This window comes from Struthio camelus, chromosome 18, assembly GCF_040807025.1.
Source record: "Struthio camelus isolate bStrCam1 chromosome 18, bStrCam1.hap1, whole genome shotgun sequence".
NCBI lineage: Eukaryota > Metazoa > Chordata > Aves > Struthioniformes > Struthionidae > Struthio > Struthio camelus.
The window spans coordinates 6577696-6593601 of NC_090959.1; the positions used below are offsets into that span (position 1 = coordinate 6577696).

A 15906-nucleotide genomic window follows, 5' to 3' on the forward strand; every position below is an offset into this window, starting at 1 on the left:
GGGGATCTGAACTTAACAGTTCAGGGATAGCACCATGCTAATGCAGGAACATGTCCTGAAACTGGCTTGGCCTGGAGGTGGCCAAAGCACAAGACTGTCTGCACATGTCCACACTCTCTGTTTGCATGCAGCATGCAAATGGCTCCAGTAGTGTTTTCAGTGAGCCTATATTTGACTTTTCACCTAGCTCTGTTGGGTCTTTATTTTATGTAAGTAAGTTTAGAGTGTGGAAGTAATCATAAATAAACTCTATACATAAATAAGAAAGCCAATACTTTCCATTTCTGTCCTAAATGCCTTTTTTTTCAGAAAATTGAAATGCAACCATTGGTTTATTTTTCTTCTTTCTAGCATTAATTTCTGCTGTTCCCATTTTTAATCAACTTCCTGATCAAAATATCTCCTTTAGTTTCAAATAGATATAGCAGCCTTCATTTCCTAATGTCTGTCGCGTAGTGATGCTATCAAACCATCTTCTGAGTTCCACTCAATCAATGTCCGTGTTTCAGAAGTGGCTGATGTGCCTGTTAGTTGCCTGTTCTTAGTGGCTGTTGGCTATAGGGTAGCAGCAGTGCAGGAGCTTATATTTCCAATTTTTTTGAATGTGAGTTTCACTTGTGAAGCTGGTGAAGTTCTTGACCTTGCTGGGTCCCATGGACCTTGTTTCCTTAGGGTCTGAGCTATCTTTTACTTGCCATGCGCTCATAGCTCTCCAGTGAGATTAGTGTTACTGGTGGTATAGAGGTCACTGGGATTCTTTGGATGAAAAATCACTCCCTAAAGACAGGCTTGTTCTTCGCTCCCACACGTTCTTGCACGGATACTAACATTCAGGTTATCTGTAAGAGGAAAAAGCAATCATAACGCTGTTCCCTGCATCCTTTATAGGAGCAGTTCTTCCTCAGGAGACGAATCTCCTAATAAGAGTGGTAATATTTTAGAAAGATTTGGCTGGCGTTTGCTTTCTAAAGGAAGAACTGGCCAGCCTCACGGAGAGGGGCTTCAGTCTAACCTAGAAATAAAATATCAAGCAGGTCCTTATTAAGAATTTAAAGGCTAATCGACAATAGCCAGATGGACATCTCTTGTCCCTTTTCTCCCCTTTCCTGCCAGTGGCAACCCATACCTGCCGCTGTGCCCCTGCAAACCTTGGGCACACAAAGTGCATGGATCTGCGATTGCTTCAAACACGTTTGCAGCGTTGGGCTCCGCAGCTCTGCAGTGTTAGCTGCTTGCCAGCTGGCTCCCTTTCTAATCGATGTTATATGTGGTGCCGTATAAACCTCAAGTGAGCAGTCGTTCGGGACACTGATGGATTTCTGTGGCTACCACTGGAGATTTTCAACAGGACACTGAACTGTAACAAATTCTGCTGTGTCAGGGTTGTTCTCATTTCTTCCTTTTTTACATTCCCTCCCTTGCGCTCTCTTTCTTTTTTGTCTCAATTTCCTTTTTCGTCTCGATCTCCTTTTTCGCTTTCTTTTTCGGTGCAAAGGGCCGTGAACTTCTGGTAGTGACTTTGACTTATGAGGGGAAGCGTTGAAAAGGAGAAAAGACCATATTTTATGAGCGATGGTTAAAATGTGTTCTTCAAGTACTTTTTTTCTTTTTCCAGTTGAATATAGTTGTGTGGATAATACAGCAATTTTCATGCAAAATTCTTACAGTGGTAAAATGCTTCACTTTTGGGGGGAAAAAAGATTGAGAATGAATACAGTCTTTCTGAAGACTTATCAGGCTTGTATTTCTGCTCAATTTTTCCTCTCAATCCCTCCTTTTGTTTTTTTTCCCTTTTTTCCTATGTTTTTACAAGAAATAAATATTAAAGGAAAACCAATCAAACAGTAATCTCAGAGCCTTCAGAAAACTTTATTTTGATTCTTTTCATTTTAAAAATGAAATCGGTGTTTTCAGTTTGAATCAGTTTGGCAAAAACCTGAAAAATATTTTAGAAATATTTTGAAAAATTGCCTACTCTTGTTGAGTTTCTTCGCAGAAAACAATATGCATTTTTTAGAGGCGTGGACCAACCTTTTTCTTTCTCGATAAAGAAAGCACAGAGAACCAAGGCTTTATTTTTATAGTATCAATGGCATCAAAGCTCCTAGGTTAATACAGCTGGAATGCACTGCCAGGTCTAAAAACCTCAGAACAGGTAAGCTATTTAGTTTCTCTCTTCTTGAAATTATTTTGTGTCCTTCTCCCTTCCCTTTTGATTTCCATTTGTCACCTCATTCAGAACTGAACTGAACTGAGGGTGCATCCCTTAACTGTGGCCATGCTCAGGCCATCCTAGTGAGCTGAGTCTCAGAAATGACTTTTACTTAACCTAGGAGGCCCCCACATCCCCTTTAAGCTGTTTTTGACTGTGTCTTTTAGTGTGTAATGTGCTCCGTAAACAAATAACCTGTGTTTTTTTAACTGGGTCAATATGAGTTGAGTTGTACTTCAAGCACGGGACGTGGGGAGGAAGTGGTGGGACCAGCAGCAGAAGGGTAGACGGCGGCAGCCTCAGACCCAGAGGAGCGCAAGGAAGCAAAATATGGATTGCTGCCAGAACAAATGCAGAGCCTTTTGGGAAACCATTTCTAGGCCTTATGGAAAAGTGTGAGAACAAAGAGGTAAAGGCAGGCACAAATAATGTCAGACCTCCAGGAGAGCTGTTCTGCGTGGGCAGGTAGCTCTGACAAGGGTTTGCCCAGTATTGCTGTTGTACTCCGTGTTATCGTACCTTCAGTAAGGTTATCTGCAGACACTGAGCTCAGAGCCTGTGCACTGGAAAGAGCAGGAGGTGTTACTAAATGAGTTTTTTTTTTTTTTAAAGGATGTATTAGCTTGAAAACAGCAGCAATTTGAAACGTCTACATACGTGGTCCAACTTTGGGGGCTGAAGAGAGGATCCTCAAAGGCATTTATATGGTTAGAGGTCTGTGAGGCCGAGTCGAAGCAGGGTGTTGTGTGAGAGAATGTAACATTTGTGAAAAATGCTTTGTATGTTTTCTCCCAAGTTGATCTGTATGAATTTATGGCCCTCTGGCTTGTTTACTGAATTTTACCTTTCGGATTTAAATGATCACTAAAACTCACTGTTAGGAAAAAGAAAAAGAAATACATCTCAGCTTCTGCTTACTCAAAGCTGAATCAAAAACAGGTCATATTTTCATTCCTTGATTTCTCTAGGAGTTTGAGTGTAATAAGTCCCTTTTTTATTCCAGAAATGACTATGCTCAATGTTGTTTTGGAATAGTTATTAGTAAACCGCAGTTTCAAAACCTGCAGGCGGCACCCTAGAGCACGAAATATGACTTCTCTAATCTTTCTATTTTTATCGGCCAGATTCTGATCTTAGACACATTAGAAGCTTCACTGGCTAATAAAGATAAGATCAGAATCTGGCCCCACATTTCAGTAAAATGAGGATTCAGTGATTTACAGCTGAAAAAAAAATTATCACAGCTTTTTTGTGCCTTGAGTTGACGGCTTCGTTTTTCTGTTCAACGGTCCATAGAAGACTTTTTGAATGCTGGTTTTAGGAGTGGGTATGGTAATAGACACCACTGGCAATGAGCTGGGGAACTAAAAAGTTTCACCCCCATTGACAGGAGCAAGAGAAATAGCTCATGAACATACGGAAGCAAAATGTGCAGTTACAAGGAATACAATAGTGATACAGTAGATAGATTATCCTGCCAAAACACTGTCTAAGTAGCCATTAATGGACATCTGAGTTTTGTTAAATAATTAATGTGCCTGTTGTATTTTTTTCTCATAGCTCTTTCAAGGAATTTCACTCTTATTCCTTTGCATTTAGTGTCTGTTCCGTGAAATGCTGCTTTTGAACCTGTCTTCTCATGGGTTTATAGACATTGTCTGTTAGGCAATTTTCTAATAGTAGCTCATGTCTGTTATGGCCAGAAACTTCTCCATGTGCCCCTAAGTATGTAACAAAAGGGCTACCTCTCCATTTTCTCACTCATTATATAGTTAGGAAACTGAGGCATACCTGGCTGAAGGGGATTTGCCAAAGGCAAACAGTAGGTCTGTATAGTAAGCAAGAACAGCTCTGTTTTCTGCAGGACTTTGTTTTCTCATTCAAACACAAAGAAAAATTTCAGTAGAGCTTTAAAAACTGGTAAATGATCTCTGTCTGAATCCTAGCATCCAAGGAGTTCTGAATAACACTTTTTTGTCCATCACTTGTGAAAAAAAAAGCTGTTCTTGTTGTTATTGTTTCTGCTTAAAATATCTGAAAATCTCTCAGGCTTTGCAATCTGGCTTTGTAAGCTCATATAATGCAGAAATCTCATACAAACGATGGGATGTTGGAGTACTGACAAGAACCACCCCCCAGAACATCCGTCGTTGCGCTGGCAGCCGTAGATGCCTGAAAAAGGCTCTGTTCCTAGTTTCTTCCAAAACACCTGGGGGGTTTTGCCACCTTCCTCCAAAACACTCACCATGAGTGTGAAAAGGACATTGGATGCAACACAGCAACTCGTATTCTTATCTTCTTAGCACTTTGGCTTTAGCTTGCTCCTCTCACCGGGAAGAAAGCAATATAACCATAGCATTAGTGGCTGGATGAAACATTTCCCAAAGACTGGGGAGTACACAGAGCTGAGTTTTTAGTTTGGCCTTTGTTGAACATGGGGGATGTTCACTAACTTCAGTTACGGAGCTGGCTGTGGATTCAGACAGAGCAGACGGCAAGTGCGGGGAGTTTGGGGCAGACTCTGGGTATGGCCCGTTCGAGCCGTTGCAGACAGGACCCCACAGGGAGTGCTGCGCTCTGCTTTTCTGCAAGTAGCAGGTACATCGCATCCTGAGGTGAGAGCTTAGCACCAAATGGCAGTCACTTCTCTAAAACAACCCAAACCTTTCAGTATATCTGCTTAGGACAAGGAGTTTCTCCTCTTCTGAAGCAGAAAGGAAGGAAATGTATCTTCAGGAAATGTTTATTTTACCAACAGATTGTCCGAAGCAAGGTTCGACAATACCCGGAAAAAAAAATCCCCACAAAAATTAGTATAAAAAACAGGAGGGGATGGAAGAAAAAAAATATGCTACTTTTATGAGCTAGAGAAAATGAAATGTTCAGTAATGTTCTCCCTGGTGCTAGTGGCTAAGAGTGCCACGGTGGGCTGTGGTTTCCCAGCTGACGTGGGGCCTGGGGACACGACCGATCTGCAAGTGTGTGAGCTGGGAGGCAGGATCCCCTCTCCTGGCCCCCTCTTTTAACTATTCCTTTGTCTTAAAGCAGGCTTTAAAAAAAAAAAAAAAAACAAGTGAGACACTTAGCAATGTAAATGTTTGCATACTAGCGGGAGAGATGCTGCATAACACCTAACCCAGAGGGGTAACTTAAACCCCTAAACCTGCAGCAAGCCTCCTTCCTTATGTAGACCCTATGTAGACCCTAAGAGATGGGTTAAACATATTTCTTTTGAGTATTGTGGCTCCGCTTCCCCTCCTTTTTTTCTCACCTTTACTTTTCCGTAGGCTAAGGAAGCTTTAGAAGAAATGTTTTCACATCATTCTTGAAGGCAGCTGCTATCTGGAAATGAAACCTATGAGGTTTAATGACTTGCCTAAGAGCGAAGGGGTTAAAATGAAAATTAAAGAAGTATTTAATTTAGTTCCCTAAAACAGAGCTCTGCCCAGTCCCTTCCTCCCACATACGCACCATTGACACCCCACCACAGAAAACAAAACCCTCGGTTATTGCATAAGCCGACCCAGCATGTCCCTGCAGTCTGCCACAGACCTATAACCTCCTGCTCCTTCAGGCTGGCTCCAGCACGCTACAGCGCGACTCTGCCCTGACTCAAATAAGCATGGAGAGAGGCTTCCACAGAAACCTCTAAATGGGTTTTAATGTCTCCCCGCCGTAGGATTCCCGGAATTAATTTGGGTCTGGCTTTTGAAATCGGGGATGCTGTGTTAAAGAAGATGGATGCCCCTAAGAAATCCTGAAAAGAAAGAAGGGATGACAGTGATGGTTTATTTAGTAAGCCTGGCCATGGGCTGCAAAGCAGTAAATGTGGTTGGTTGACTGAGATCAGATTTTTTTTCCAGTGGCAATGCCCATGCCGTTTATTTGTTTATTTTTCCCCTTTCACTTCAAGGCACCTAACAACAACGCAGTCTTTTCTAAATCTCTGTGATTATAAATCTAGAAGGACAGCATTCTTGACTGCCTCAGAGGCCAGGAGTCTTTAGCCACAGGAGATGTACAGGAGAAGCAGCTAGCAGGCTTGCTTTATTAGTACATAGCCTTGCAGGGACTGGTTTTTGGCTTGCATTGGATGGGGGAATGCAGTCTATATGGAGCATCTCTGTTTACTGGTTCCTCCGTGTGCAGGGCAGCCGAGATTTTGTTGCCCACACTCGCTGCACACAACTGCTAGAGAAGGAATACTGGCATGTCTGCCCTGCAAAAGCCACAGCTTTGCATCAGCCATTTCCCCTGTCCTTCTGGTGGGCTGTGGCCCAGCGTGGTTAGAGCTGCTTCATGGAACCCTGCAAAGCTGGTGTGAGACTCTGTGGCGGTTCAGCTCCTTTATCCCTTGTCACTGCTGTATCTTGTGCCAGCAGAACAGCTCCAGGAACTGCAGGCAGCCTAATGACCCTTACTTTCTCTTGCAGGGCAGCAGCAGCAGCAGCTGAGACCGTCAGAGAGCCCCTGAGATTTGGATCGCAAATGTGGATTATTGCTTCAGGATGAGTCAGAATACACTGCAAGGTTAGGAACTGTTTCTCTAAAGTTTAGCAGTTGAGCTTTAAAAGTAGAGGATTTAGTTTATATTTTTTTATGGGCCACAAGATCAGCTCTGGAATTAGAGATGGGTTTAGCTACAGAGCCATCTCTGAGCTTTGAAGAAAAATAAATAAATCAGGGATGTTTGATTCTAGTGCTTTGCTTCATATTCTCACTATCTTGGGAATGGAGGGAGGGCTGTCTGTGGCACTTTGAGGGCAGCCCCGCAAGATCGCTGATCATTCCCTCCCTTTCCTATCATTCACCTCCTCCCCAGCCCTACCAGAGTCAAATATAAACTTTCTTAAAATGAACACAAGATTCATTCCACTTGACCAAGTCTGACTTCCCAGAAAATAAACAGCTACAGCCGAGCCAGCCAGCCCCCTCTCTTCCTGTGCTGCCAGCCTCCAGAGAGGTGATAAATGGATCGAGAGCAATTCTGAGCCTTTTGCAAGAGAGAAGTATGTGCTAAGGAGAGGGATCTAACCTAAGGGACTTGCTGGAGTCCAATGTAAAATAGCAACACTGCTAAGTGCCTTAATTTTCACAGGAAAGTTCTAATTTCTTTTTTAGCCTCAGTTATGCCCTGGATAACTGATTTCCCTTCTGTTTCCCTGCCCTCCTAACGGATCAAAAGGGATTAGGTCAGTAGCACTTACTGTCGTAAGAAGAGGGCATTTCAGGCCTCAGCGCTTAAACTAATTTGAACTGTGCAATAGTTGATACACTGTTTTGATCACTTTTTGTGTTGCCCTTGGTCCTCCTTCTATGCAGTGTTATTCTTACTAAAAGAAAAACAAACAAACAAACAGTCTTTCTCTAGTGCATAGTCATCCAAAGATTGGCAAAAAAGGACAGAGCACAACATGTTGTTTTCCAACCCAGTTTTGCCTTCACAGTGGATTAACTGGGCACCTGGAAGAGATACTCATTCATTTCTGCGAGGCAGTGGTCCCCTAGTGCCGCACTCACTAGGACTGTCCCAGTGGGACGAACGCAGGGACGCACGGAGGCTCTGGGTGCCATTCTCGAGGGCAGCTCTCCAGGGGCTGGGTGCTCCCTGGCCGTGTCTCGTAGCACGCACGCTCGCAGCAGGGAAGCTTTCTGGTGCAGCTGCCCTAAAACCACAGGACCAGCCGTGACCTTGTGGACTCTACCTAAGTCCACGCTTTTCGTAGATCCCCAACCCTGTGGGGCGCTCCCTGTTCACAACTTCACTCCTGTTTTAGCAGCAGCATACATTCAGATGCTGCCTATGGTACTGAAATAATTCACTCTTAAATAGCGTGAGAATGAAACAAGTGTAGACAAAATAATAAATACACCTGTATAGAACTGACTCCTTTTCCTTACGAAGCGGGAGATGTTTTGGGAGTTAGGTCAGAGTTATCTGATATGTCCCAGATCCCCTTTTCCTGTACTCTTCTCTAACTTATGATGTTTATCTGCCTTTTCTTTCCCAGGACAGGTATCTTTGATCTTGGCTGCTCTCACTGTTAAACAGTGAAACGGTAAAACAGTTAACCTCTCTTTCAGTGAAAGCCTGAGCTTCTGATCCTCTCTAATCCCCAAACATCCTGTCCGATTGTGTGAAGCTGTCAGCTTTCTTCATCTTACTAGCAATACCTGGCCTTTTTTTTTCTTTTTTTTAAATTGAGAGCCTTTGTACTGCACCAGACCTGCTCTCTACAGAAGAAAACCTTGCACCAAGACAGCTAAAATGTTCCCTTCTGATAGCTAATTGCAATAAGTAATAGTAGTCACAGAATGCTGAACCCAAACCCCTTCCTCTGGGAGTCTTCCCACTTTGTATAGGCTGATATTCACAGACTGTCTTAATGAAGACAAATGTAGTCAATGAAGATTTGCCAAAACTTCTGTAAATTGAGTATATGCTACTAACGATGAAATTTAAAGTTCTAAAAACTGAAAATAAGATTTATTTTCATGTTAGGTTTCAATTTGCTGCTGTTTTCTGCAATCTGCTGTTTTCAACTATAAGCATTATCTATGCAAGCCGGAATAGATTAAAACAATTGTTAAGCCCTTATGTTTTTCCTTCTTATTGTTTTATCTCCTAAGCAACTTTATTTGGTAAAAGACAAATAATCTGAATTCCTGAAGTCAGAAACAAGGAGTGGGAGTCCGGGAAACTGGCTGCTGATCTAATGCACTTTCTGCGAGTGTGGTTATGGTTAGAACTCTAAATATGGCACCATGTTACTGTACACACTGCAACTGCACCCTGTGTGTCAGTGTCTGAGTCACAGCAGTTTAATTTACTGACAAAAACATGTTTTACTACTCTCAGCTGTGAGAAGTCAATAGAGCTAGGAGTGAATGAGTTGAGCTCACTGCATCGAATGTTACCAACCAAATGACTGGGCTCGGTGCGTATCCAGGGCTTGCTGCTGATGTGAGTGATGCAAGAAGCAGAAGGGGCTTGTTTTGACAGGCAGATGTCAAGCCTGGAGGCGTTTAAGCAAAGGGGAACAGTTTGCTCAAGGTTTGTGCCAGACGATGATGTCAGCAAGTGGGGTTTCCTCCCTGTCACCCCAAGAGAGTAGGGGCGCAGCTCTCGGCAGTGCCGTCTGGAGAACTGCACGGGGCCCGCGGCCCTCAAACCAATTCTACTTTTGTAAAAACATGTGAAAAGTTCTCTTCTTGTCACAGCGCAGAACAAAAGCGTGTTTCTGAGCCTTGATGCTGGGAAACGGAATTGTCCTCCTCTGATTCTCTCTCCTCCTGAAGCGGTTCAGATTCTTTTTCATCAGGAAATGAACTGGCAAAACCCTCCCCTTTTATTTTTTTGGACTTCTGAACAGAACTGATGGGCTCTGAAAGTTACTGGCAGAGAGTAAATTATGGGGCCAATATAAAGCTTCCCTTTTAACAGATCCTGCCCCTTTTTTATCTCTAATAATATGCATGCACAAAGGAGACCAGCTGGCATTCCTATACCGTACACATTCATCCTAACCTTTACTATCGACTGACTCATACAGCATGCATCTGAGAGAGTTATTAATGGAATGTATTAAATAAAGTTGGTAAATAGGAGGTATCTTTTCTTTGTGCTTGAATTTGTTTTTCAAATGTCTATGTTTGTATTATGTATATTAATATATTTCATGGGCTGCTTAATAATAGTAGCAATTAAGATAATAGCAATAAATGCTAATAATACTGAGTTCTGCTGCTTTTCATCAAAGGAGGTCAAGACTCAAGGGTATACCTCTGGGGCTGGTATAATGTAGATCTGATCTATTTCTGCTATTTCTTTTTGTGGAAAGTTAGGAGTATCACGCAAAGATCAGATCGTCTGTATTTTGGCCTCTGGAATGTCTCTCAGGCATTACAAATGCCAGTGAAAAAACGTAAAATTGGAAAGAAAACAAACACCAGGCCATTGAAAAATGTAACCGCAAATACTGACCTATTTGTTTTTTTTTTTTTTCTGATTTAGCAGAATGCTATTAATATTATAATTAAAGCTATTTTGTAGCCTGGGGGCTTGAGCACCTGGCTCTTATTAGAGCTAGATCCATAGCATATGATGAAAGAAGAGGACAAGAGGGAAGATGGCCCAAGCGAGAACACAAGAGGGCACAGTAGCACCTGTGGTGCACTTTTCATTCAACGGCTTTTTGAAATGTTGGCTCTATAGAGGTATTTTAGCTTTGCAGAAATGAAGGCACGGCAAATCTAGGCCTACATTTGCTTGACGTAAGTAATTTGCATTTTAAGAAAGCTGTGCTGTATAGCAGCTAAAATTGCAGTAAGTGTGTTGATTAGTTGGAATGGTAAAACCATAATTTTTTTGACTAAGAGTATGTTGTTTACTAGAATTATTTTTGGTTAGTAACGAGCTTCAGAGGTAAGGTATGATGAGTACATAATCTAACGGTAATATAATAATAAGTCTCTTTGCCAGAATGAATTTGGGGAGTCAGTAAGATTGGTACTCCAATGTGTTACCCAGTAAGGTTGAAAAAGCATGTTCAAGGCAGTGGTGTTCTGCTGCTTTCCTGATCTATCCCACTATTCTTCTACCTTATCATACTAATGAAAATTATATAATTTCAGAAGCAAAAGATATTAATGCTACTTTTCAGTTTTTATTTATGGAAGACTTTATTTCTGCAATGACTTTTTGTAAGGTGGAACAGAAGTGGCCCGAGCAAAAGTAGCTCAAAAGTCACTTAAACCCTAAGCAACCTCACCCTAGTAGACTCTGCTGAACTGAGTGGTCGTTGGTGAAAATGCAGTATTCTTCTGGAATAATTAGTGCTGTAAATAGATAATCTGGAAAAGAGTGACACTGAAATAAGGTCATATCCCAGTTCTTTAGTTGAAGCTCAAAGATCACATTCTTGCGTTGACGTTTCATTCAGAATACTTGCTAGGGAAGTGTATGATCTTGTACCATGATCTCTTGCCTGTGCTGGATTTTGTGGATTTTGTGGAGAAAGAACTGGGGTAAGAACCACTGCAACTGAAACAGGTCCAGCAAAGGTTCGCACACAGTCGCTTTTGGATTTGTCTGGTCACTGTTTCTGACTTTCACAGCAGGTTGCCGACAGGGCCTTTACTAAGAGAATTGTGGTTGAAACCTCTGCATATTGTAATCCATGGCCTATATTTACTTCGCAATTAAAGAATGAACAACAACTTCCTTTTTTTTTTTGCAAAGAACTTCTCATTCTCTGGTCTCCAGTTCCTACTAATTGTAAGGCAGAATTTCCCTCCCATCCAAAGTGGCCTCCAGTGGTTTCGTAGCCTCCCAGAAGTCAATCAATCTGTCATTGTATATGGAGATCAGAAAGGAAGATGTGATACTACGCTGCATGAAAAAAGGTAAAGAAACAAGATCATTAACATCTTAATATCCTGTCCTGACATCTCACAAATTATTTTAGACTTCATAGCCAAGGTAAACAGGTTTGTTTTCAACTCCCCTAATTGCCTGCTAATTGAGAGCAGATGCAGGCCTTAACTTTCTGCAGATAAAGAACAGCCTCTTCTCTAGGGTTTAGCATCTATCATGAGGTCTCTGATGTGTGCCTGCAAGCTCCCCTGGTTAGTGATGCTGAGGCAGAGAGGGATTGCAACTGCTCCTCTTGAATCACGACTGAAACCTCAGTGGGACAGAAGGGAAGACAGAGCTGTGGGACTCATCACTAACATCATCATCATTATTGTTTCATTTCGTACTCCAGCGCACTTTCTGCAACAGTGTAGGCTTCCTTTTGGGGAGGGGGAAGTTCTCCGAATTATAGATGGGTTTCTCATTATGATAGAAATCACTGGGTTTATGAAAAATGCATTGCTGTCATATTTCATTATCTACTTCCTCCCATGCTGCAATTCTGTAGCTTGCAAGTCGTTAGATTCTATTTCAGAGTTCCTTTGAAATAATCCTTTCAAAAAACACTATTCATTGGGTTTGACCCTGGAGAGATACTGTCTGTTACTAAAGCTCTCTTTTAGTTCTGTGAGGTAGACCTGTAACAACAAGATAAGTGCATGTATATTCCAAGTAATGTCTGGAGTTTGCTCCCTCCCATTAAATGCAATAGGAGCTCACAGTTCAAATGCTGGAATTTTGCTTTGTAAATGTAGGAAAAAATTTAGTTTAGAAATCTAGGTAAATTTGCATTTGGTAGTGATTTAATGTTCCATGGTCTGTTTTAGTTCCAATTTAAATATTGCATTAAAACTAGCAATAAAAAAAAAAAAAGAAAAAGCGTGCTAACTGCGGGGTTCAGAAAGAGTGGAGATGATTTTGTTCTTGCTGTCAGTGTAGCAGTGAGCTGCCTTTTACTTCTTCCTCTTCATTTAGCAAGTCAGCAGCGGTAGTTAAATGATAGCCCTCCAGTCTTTCTTCAGGACTGTTTCTGCAAATGAAGCAGTAACTTCAAATCCTTGTGTTTTTCATATCCCTTACAAGGTGTTTGTGAATTTTAAAATTTTTGCCTCTGTTTGCAAAAAGGTGTTCTTTGGTGGGCATTAGTAATTCTTCTCGGTAAGAAATGCCCTTTGTGCAGGGAGGCTGCGTGGTTTCGTACCAGGGGTTCCGAAGATCATAAAAGAATATTTAAAAAAAAAAAACAACAAACAGTTTGGTGGTTTGTGAATGATAAATGGCTAGAAAAAAAAGACTAAAGAATTCATATCTAACCCATGTCATTCAGAAATACCTAAAGCACCTGGCGTCTGGATTGTTAAATATTGTTCAGGCTCAGTACCACAAAACCTTCAGCGTTTCACCGTGATTTCTCCACGAAGCCCCATCCCGCAGCGGAGCCCTTTCTGCCTCCCAGGCCAGCCCGAGGCCTCGTTGTGAGCGCGGTCACCCCTGCTGACATTATCGCTCTTTGGAAAGTTGCCAGAAACCTTGCAGAATAAAGTTCTGATCGAGCAGTGATGCAAGCAGTTTAATAGGAGGGCAGGGGGGCTTGAAGGCAGTAGCACAAGGCATAACAGACTAAAGCAGCGGTCCATTAAATCAGCGCACTGGGGCCTAGGCATTTACAGTCACACAGTCAGATGTTTCCAGTAATTATTTCCCCATAGCATTTTTATTAGGAGCTCCATAAATTATATTCACTGCCATGCTCCTCTCGTGGTCTTTTTTTTCAAAAAGAGAGAGAGGAGAGGGAGGAGAGAAAGCGAGAAAGTGAATTAGCTTTGCCTTCAACTAGATTTTGAGGTAATACTGCCCTTCAATCATACTGAAACAGCTCTGAGCTTAGAAAATACTAGCAAATTAGTTCCTCATAGACCGAATGTAACCGTAACTAGACAGACTTAACACAAGGCAAGTTCCTATTTCAGATTTAGATTTGCCTTCTTGTCATGGAAATTTCTCTGGACAATTGAAACGAATCAGGAGCCTGCAGCTCCGAGGCGCCTGCGTGGAGCTGTGCCAGGCGTCCCATCACCAGGATGCAGCTGTGACAGGCAGCCAGGAGACCGGGAAGAAGTGGAAGTCCCGATCTGGAAACATGTCCCATCTCAAGGCTTGTTCCTTGTTTTCAGAAGCAAACTTTGCTCGACTTTGGTGCTGCAGGACTGGGTCCGTTAGAGATCACCTGCAGACCAAGGATGGGCAGGAAAGAAAGTGCCGGGATAGGAGTGGGACTTCTTTTTATTCTGTATATCCTTTGTTTAGTGATAACTTTTGTTTTCTTGTATAATTTACATAGTTCAAACCCAGGGTCATCGCATCAACAACCTACACCCATCCTCTCCTCTCTGAGAGACCTTCCCAAAGCTCAACACGGTCGCTGTGTGATCTGGCCCGACCATGCAGCACCGATTAACAAAGGCTGGCTTTTTGGCAGAGGCTTTTTCCAGAAAATAGCACACTGTTGCCTGAGTTATAGTGTCAGTGTTAAGCAATACAGCCTCTTTCCTGGCATTAGGACCTTGTGTTTTACAAAGGGAGGTTTACTCTAGTATTTGATTTTCAACATTAATTTTCTAGCCAAAGTCAGACTTCCCAAATGAACTCAAGGATTTGGGGACTTTTTTTTGTATTGGACTGCAATGCTGTGACCAACCCCAAGCAGAACTCAGAGGAGCAACAGAAGAAAGAGATGTACTAAACAGACGTGGTGCAGGTTTGCTACTACGAGATTCACAAACTTCCACCTGTGCCTGCAAAACCTATAAGAAGCAGCAGTGTGTGTTTACATAGGCCTATCCACAAGTGTAATATTTGTGTCTAGGCTTAAAATCTGTGCATCAAGTATCGATGTGCACTGGGAGCACAAAAGTTGTTAATAGCTGGACTGAAAATAGGGTTTTAACTCCTGAGTCCTTATAGGCTGCTTTTCAGACCTTGAATCTGAAGCTAGCTTGACTTTGGAAGGTACTGGGCTCTCATGAGCCATTCCCTTATTTCCATCAGTTATTCCTTCTAGTTTTTTAATCAGTGTGCTTCGCATTACACCTGGAGCAAGTGAATAAACTCTTTCCTGTTTTGGGGTCTAACCAAGCTTTAAAATCTTGTTTCTTAAACATGGTATGTTTGCATCCTAGTGTTCAGATTTGAAATTTCCTGTTGGTACATTCTTACCCCTTGGCAAATGTAGGAGTTGGGCATATTGCTTACGGTAGCTATGAGCATCTGCTCAGGTTTGGTGGCCTTGTTCTTTGATGTGTGTGTGTGTGTGTGAGAGAGAGAGAGTACAGTGCCACGTGGCTGTATTTCAAAAGGAATAAAGCAGTGTCATGCAGCTTATTGTCAGTGGACTCAGACTCTTCCCAGCCCAGCACCACTGGCTGAAATCCCCAATGTGTTCATCTGATATATGGTCCAAGACTTGGGTCGGACCTGGTGGAGCCCTTCCACACCATCCGGAAGTGGTGTGTGACAGGGAACTCCCTATAGCTCTGCCAGCGGCAGGTTGGCTAAGCTGAAAAATGCTTTGTTACTGGCCCGGGCTTTAGCAATGCCAAAGGCCATCCTGTTAGGAGAAAAAGACGAATCATCTGTTTCTCAGAAAACATCTCCAGATAATTTCTCAGTTCCGTTTGTTCTCTCTTTCATTTCTGGACTACTCTAGCTGGGGAAGTTGCAGCCTGAAATTAAATATGAACCCATTTGATACAAATGTATATATTCGTTTTGCGGTATAGGAAGATTCAGTTCGATGAACTCAGGACATTGACTTTTCTAATTTTCTCTTGCTGCAGCAGGTAATGGATTAACCCTTTGTTATTTCTCTCTAAAGAAGCAGAGAAAGTGATATGCTCTGCAAAGACCTTGATGAAAAAAATCCATTGGTTTTTTTTAAAAATACTTTATTAGAACCATAAGGGGTTTGGTTTTTTTTTTTTTTGAGAAAATTTGAAATCCTGAGTTTATTTTTCCTTCAGTGTCTCTACTAAGAACCAACAGGAATTGAGATATTTTTTTTTTTCTCTCTTGTGTTTGTGCCTACTTATTAAACACACATGTGGCCTGGATTCCTTGCGTAGGTGCAAAGAGGTTTGAAACAAGAAAAAGAAAAAAAGGTGTAACCCAGTCCATTGACCTGTCTCTTTGCCCTTAGGACTCTTTCGAACAGCTGTGAGAAAAAGAAAAAGGGGGGGGGTAGAAAAAAAAGGAGGCAGTTTAACAAGCCAAATCCAGATGT

The 15906-nt window shown here is 42.1% G+C and overlaps 1 long non-coding RNA gene across 8 annotated transcripts in view; it reads left to right on the forward strand.

The window, feature by feature from the left end:
• Window positions 1-1428: 1428 nt before the first annotated feature.
• Window positions 1429-15906, forward strand: part of LOC138061524 (uncharacterized) — a 32927-nt gene continuing 18449 nt past the window's right edge. For 2 of the 8 annotated variants that reach the window (XR_011135355.1, XR_011135356.1), the window contains exons 1-3: window positions 1429-2155; window positions 6646-6742; window positions 11454-11617. This is a non-coding gene — a long non-coding RNA (uncharacterized lncRNA). Of the gene's footprint in view, window positions 2156-2824; window positions 2927-6645; window positions 6743-11453; window positions 11618-15906 lie in introns of all 8 variants that reach the window. The other 6 variants (XR_011135349.1, XR_011135352.1, XR_011135350.1 and 3 more) reach the window with 5 other exon arrangements.